The sequence below is a fragment of the Coturnix japonica genome, chromosome 8 (assembly GCF_001577835.2).
Source record: "Coturnix japonica isolate 7356 chromosome 8, Coturnix japonica 2.1, whole genome shotgun sequence".
In the NCBI taxonomy this organism is placed as follows: domain Eukaryota; kingdom Metazoa; phylum Chordata; class Aves; order Galliformes; family Phasianidae; genus Coturnix; species Coturnix japonica.
The window spans coordinates 5,166,953-5,173,290 of NC_029523.1; positions in this window are offsets into that span (position 1 = coordinate 5,166,953).

Sequence of the window (6,338 nt, forward strand, 5' to 3'; positions counted from 1 at the left end):
GAGCTTGATGAGGCTGAAGGCAACAGTTTACCCTAGTCCAGTGCATGGGAAGGCTTGTCTTGCTCTTAGACACCTACCTGGAGGGAAGTGAGCTGGCAAAGCTTCCCCATGCCCATAGGAAGATATATCCTCCCATGGTGGCTGTGATGCCTTGTGAAAAAGCACCAACAGGGTCTGATCAAGGAGTCCATCAGAAAGAGATGTGTATGAAAGCACTTGACTCAGCTGAGGCCAATGTGTGTAAGAACATGCTCTGGTCCCAGCAGATCTCAAGTTGGGCAGGACACCTATTCCACAGCAGAGATACTCAGAGAGTATCCACAGAGCTTAGCACACCACAGCTGTGCTTTGTCCTAGGTGAGCTGTTCAGACCCTACTGCCCATAGACACACCAAGGCTCATTAGCACACAAAGATAAAATCATTAAGGTTAGAAGAGACCTTGGAGATCACCAAGTCCAACCCTTCACCACTGTCCCCACTCACCATATCCCCTCAATTTACCCTTGACCATACCCAATAATTTAACTGGGAACAGCACAAACCTCAGCCCTGGCCAGCCCTGCAGCTCTCACATCAGCAGAGGATGGGGAACCAGCATCTCCTCCAGAAGTAAAACGAAGGATGGTGCCTACCCTGCCAACATAGTACAGAGCAATAGCTCAGTTTTCCAGCACACAGCCACCCAAGCGGAGGAGCCCAGCTACAACAAGAAAGGAGAGAGAAAAGCTCTGCAGCCACCACCTCTTCCTACTTAACTCCTGGCACTCCCACCATTTGCAACAGCTGCTCCAATGAGCACCCAACAACTTCTCTAAGTCACTCCCTGAAGAGCATCAGCTGTAACTTGGATGTTAATTGCTCATTAGTATGAGTCACCTTTCACATCACCATCTGGGATACCTCTTGCAAGGCTGGAGAGGTGCAGCCCCCTCATCCATGGTAATGTGCTGGGGGAACACAGCGTGGTTACAGGGAGGTGCTTTCAGCTTACAAACTGTGTTTGGATTCATGGGCTGTGGCACTCAGAGCAGTGGCTCTGGAGGGGATCAGTGTTTTGACTGAGGTGGCTCTGAGCCCTTTGCTGCTTTGTGATAACCTGGATTTAGCAATTTTGCAGCCAAAAGATGACTTTGTGCCATGTGGGACTGCCAAGGACAACCTTGAGGAGCTGGGCAATATCACTAAGCTGATAATCAATCACCACATTTACCAGCTTCCCAGAAATAAAATAAGCAACCAAAATAAGACATTCCTCCCATCCAGGCCTCCTGACTCACCACTCTGAAGATCCTCAGCTCCTGGCTGCTTCTGCAGGTCGCATATTAGGAAACATTTCTTTGAAAGATCAGTGATGCAGTGGCATAGGCTGCCCAGGGATGTAATACAGTCACCATCCCTGGAGGCTGCTCAAGAACCATGGAGATGTGGCACTGAGGGATATGGATGGTGGTGGGGATGGGTTGGAGTTGGATATGATGATCTTAAAGGCCTTTTCCAACCTTAATGATTCTATGATACATTGCCACTGGTGGTGCAGCAGAGCCTGAAAGCAATGGCAGTGGTTGGAGCCCTATGCAAGTAGGCTGGAAGCAGCATCTCTCACCACCTGGACATTAACTTTGCCCCATGGTGAGCTGTAGGTGGTGGGAGCACATCCTGGTGCACCCCACACCTTTTCAGTTGCAGAGCTCACACAGGCTCTGCAACTTCAGACACATCCTCACATCCAGCCTGGTGTTTGTAGGGAAGCCTTTGTCAGCAAAGATTAATTCCTGTCATTTGCAGTTTTCTACCTGAGCTCCCTTGGAGCCTGAGCTGTCTGGGGAGAAGAAGAGGAGATGATAACATTCTCGCTGTGTTGATCAGAAGAAGAGTCTCACAGGGTGTCCCACCATCACTTCGCATTGTTTTGCACTGGTGAATTCAAGGAGGAAGATAAGAGACTGGGGGGAAAAGAAGTAAAAGCCACATTCAAATGAGGGTTTTAAAAATAAACCACTATTTGGTCTTAATTAGTGCTGGTCCAGACCAGGCAGCCATTAGTGTGCTTGAGCACGGAGCCGCGGTTAGTGTTTGCTAATGGATGAGACACCCCAGGACGGAGCTCCCGGCGCCTCGGAAGCCTCCAGGTGGCTTTTGCTGCCTCTCTTTGTGGTTGGCCCACCGTGATGGATGTCTGAGCCTCAGCCCTGCTCTCCACCACACATCATTCGATTTGCCGCAGACTCGGGGCTGGAGGTCTCCGGCGGAGCTCAGCGTGCCGGGAGAGGTCACCGTCTCTTTGAATCACGTCCTCTTAGAGCGCCAAGAAGTGACATCAAGCATTGCCCTCTGCCACCCCCTTAGCATGGCAGGGACGCCGGGCAGAGAAGGGCTCCGCAGGGTGCATCTCTGGCTGCCATTGCCTGATTTATGCCTGCTGTGTCAGACAGACATTTACATAGGCTGGCATGGCTGTGTGCCGCCTCCCCATTGGCATCTGCATGCCAGCATCCCCACAAAGCAGGGACAGGGGATGGCTGGAGACAGAGGGGAGGATGCACAGCCCCCACACCACCTCACAGCCCCCTCGGAGCTCATTACCTGCTCATACAGGAGACATGGGCATTTCCTAGCACAGCACTGGGGAATAGACCCTATCCAATGGCTGGCTGGCACTAGTGACACGGTCAGGGTGCAGACAACAGGACATTTGCCCCCCCAAACATCCTATTCCCAACCTACACCCCATCTAAAGTACAGACCCTCCAAGCCTTTCTCCTGCTCCTTGACCCTGCTCTGCTGGGCGCAGCTGTTCCATGGGTGAGGCAAACAAGTGGTGGCAGGCAGCTCACAGAGCTCAGAGCAGCCAAAACACATGAGACAGACCTGGCTGCAGGGCAGGCAGTAGCAAACAGGCTGTGCACAGCAAGGACCCCCAGCCGGATGGGGATGTGCATTCCCCCCTTCCCAGCATTCTCAGTTTGAAGTTGCTAACTGGTCGTATTAACACAACCCAGAGCATCTAACCATAAAGCAGGAGCTGTGCTGTGTTTCTCCCCCCACCCACCTCTCACAGCACAGACAGCAGTACATGTGAGCAGTCACCTGCCAAAACCTTTGGGGGCTCTGGAGCCAGCAGTTAATATTTATGGCAGTCTCCCTGCTGACACCTCTCTCCAGCAGTGCTGGGTACCATAAGGCTTGCAGGGCAGCACCATGAGGCTCTCCATCCAAAACCATGTGTTGTCCCATCACTGCTTCTTCACTCCATCACTGCTGCCTGTCTGGACCCTGGGTCAGCTTTGGGATGGGGCTGGTGCTGCTCTTACTGCGAGGAGTGGTTCATACAGCAAACAAAGTGGCAGGGAAGGGAATGGGGGCACAGGGAGAGATGCTCATTTGTCCTTGGCAGAGCAGTGTGCGGCACCAGTGAACACAGCAGCTCTGAGGGCAGAGGAAAGCACTGGCAGCTACAAATTACTAATCAATGTCGGGTAACAACAACAGCAGCTAATAATGAAGGGCTGATCAGCTTACTATGGCAGTAATTATTCCTGACACCAGCTCTCTGAAGGAGCATCCAGGCTTAGCATGCTGTCTACCATGATGATAACCCAAGATAACTGGAGAAAATTCATGCTGGAGAAAAGGAGGGGGAGAGAGAGAAGGGGGGGAAAAAAACTCAGCAATTAGCTAGACTAGTGGTGCTAATTACACTGTGAATGGTGTGCGGGCTTTGTCAGAGCTAACTTTGTGTCTTCCCCACTATGCTATTGAGGCAGGTGAGTGCCAGCGTGCCTCACACACAGCAGTGGTGACAAATGGTTCTGGCAGCTGGTTTGTTTCTGCAAGCAGCAGAGCTGGCTGCTGCCTGCACCCAGCTCCATGTCAGCCCTTTGCTGTCGTTGGTGCTTGGGGACAATCTTCTCACTGCTGTATCACTGCTGTGGCTCTCCTCTGGATGCACTTCAACAGATCCGTATCTCCCCTGTACTGAGGACTCCACATCTGGATGCAGTGCTCCAGGTGAGGCCTCACCAGCAGAGCACAGAGGGGCAGGATCACCTCCCTCATCCTTCTGGCCACACTGCTTTGGATACAGGCTTTGGATACATTCCTCCATCTAGCATTCCCCATTCCATCTCCCTTCATCTCCACCATTCCCATTCCCCATCTCTTTCCCCATTCAGAAACATGAGATCAGAAACCTTCATTTAACGATGTGATTGATGGGTATGTGTTCAAAACAAACCACCTTCATCCAGCAAGCTGTGGATATGATGCTCTCTCAGCAAACAGAGACCTCATCATTCCCACCCTCCAGATAAAGACAAGTGTCCACCAACACCCACGGCCAAGCAAAGGAAGACTTCCTAAATGGACAGTGGTGTGAACACACGTTACCCCCACACCCATGTGCTTTGTGCCACTAGAACAGGTGAGAAAACCATGTAGCAGCCCCACAAGCTTGCGATCACACCTGCCTCCCTCACCCCCTTCTCACCCAAGCAGCCGTAAATAAGCACACAGCTTTCTCACACCCTTCATTCAGGAGGCTGCCAAATCGCTCTCTCAGCTCTGTGCTCAGGGCTTCCCAAATGTCCTAGCACGTCCCCACCCCCATCTCCTACCCCTCTCCCCTCCCTCCCCCCTTCCCAGCACTGCCACGCCGCCCCAAATCCTATTATAGGGCAGTGCCAGGGGGTTGCAGCTCCAGCCCTTGCACAAACAAAATCCTATTACAACGGAGATCCTGATTCCAGCCTTTATTTACAGAAATTATTATTACAAGGGACCCTGAGGGAAATCATGGTTGTGGGCTTTATTCGCTGAATTCGTCATTGCGAGGGAAGAAGCCTCGTAAGGCTTTGAGGCAGATAGCGAGTTGTGAACTGCCTCTGAGTTACATGTCAGGGAGCGGGGAGGGGAAAGAAAACACCAACCACAGCCTGAGCTGCTGCAGGAGGAGACGAAGGGAAAGGCATGCATATTTCTTTTGTCCAGCCCAAGGCAATTTCCATCAGCAAGGTGCACTAAATCCTTTGTACCGCTTGATTAAATTACAGCTGAGCTAAGCAGAGGTTCATTCTGCAAAAAGGAGCAGCCCAGCCTCAGCATAGTCCGCAGGACAAAGGGCTCCAGCCCTGGCTGGGCAATGGAACAGCTCGGGGGTGTGCTGGGAAGGGAAGGGTGCAGGGAGAAGCTGCAGAGCAGAGGCAGAGCTCTCCGATCAGAGCCATGGGCATTGGGTGGATGGCAGCGCACAGCCGACAGCAGGGGGAATCGATCCCAGCTCTGATCTGGCGAGTGGTGCCAGCACCAGCACTGAATGCCAATGCCGGGCTGGAGCATCTGCCTTTGGGGGGAGAATACAGATGAGCAGGGGAGCAGAGTCCCGAGATGCCACATTTGAATGTGCATACCAGCTTCATACCAGCTGGAACATTTGCAGCCAGATAGGCAAAGGGAAGTTCCGTGATTGCACTTGTTTTCTTTGGTGTCAGTTTTCTCATTTCCTCACACTGCTGAACATTGAGGTCTGAAACCACAGGCACCATCCTGCCTACAGCCCAGTGCTCAGAGCCCTCACACATTGCTTTCACAGCATCATAGAATCACAGCACGGTTGGATTGGAAGGGACCCAAATCCCCCCCCCAGTCCCACCTCTGCCACAGGCTGACTACCCCCCAGCTCAGGCTGCCCAGGGCCCATCCATGGCCGGGGGCACCTCCAGGGATGGGGCACCCACAGCTCTCTGTGCAACCTGAACCTGAGCTTGGCTGGTACCGATCCAGAATGGTTTAACCCAATGCAGGCTATGGATGCACTGCCACCAGCACAACCTGGGGTCTGACATCAGCAGGTGACCAGGATGGCTCTCAGCCTGAAGAAATGCATGGGGTAACCTCAGCTGCTCAACTTCTTGAAACTGGGGCTGCAGCCAAAATGCTGCCTCCACGAGGAAGGCCATCAGCTTCCTCACCCACGCACAGGGGAACAGGGTGCTATCACCATCACATGGAGGTGAATCTGTCCATGCAGCCCCTTCTCTTCGTGCTCAGAACACACTCCACACCAGCTTTCCATCTCCAGCCACACACAGTGGCACAGACATACACACCAAAAAAGAAATCACATGCAGGATGAAAAGTACCACCCCTGGGAAATCTGCATGCAAGGAAGTCTGAGAGCCTCCCCCCAAAACTGATACAGCACAAGGTTATTCAAATCCCTCTCCTGCCGAGACAGTCTCTTTCAATTTGCTCAGTGGAAGCATTTCACGCCTCACCTGCAGACTGCTTCCTGAAAGAGCAGGAACCATGCAAAAGTTTGAGCACAGCAGAAAGCCAGAC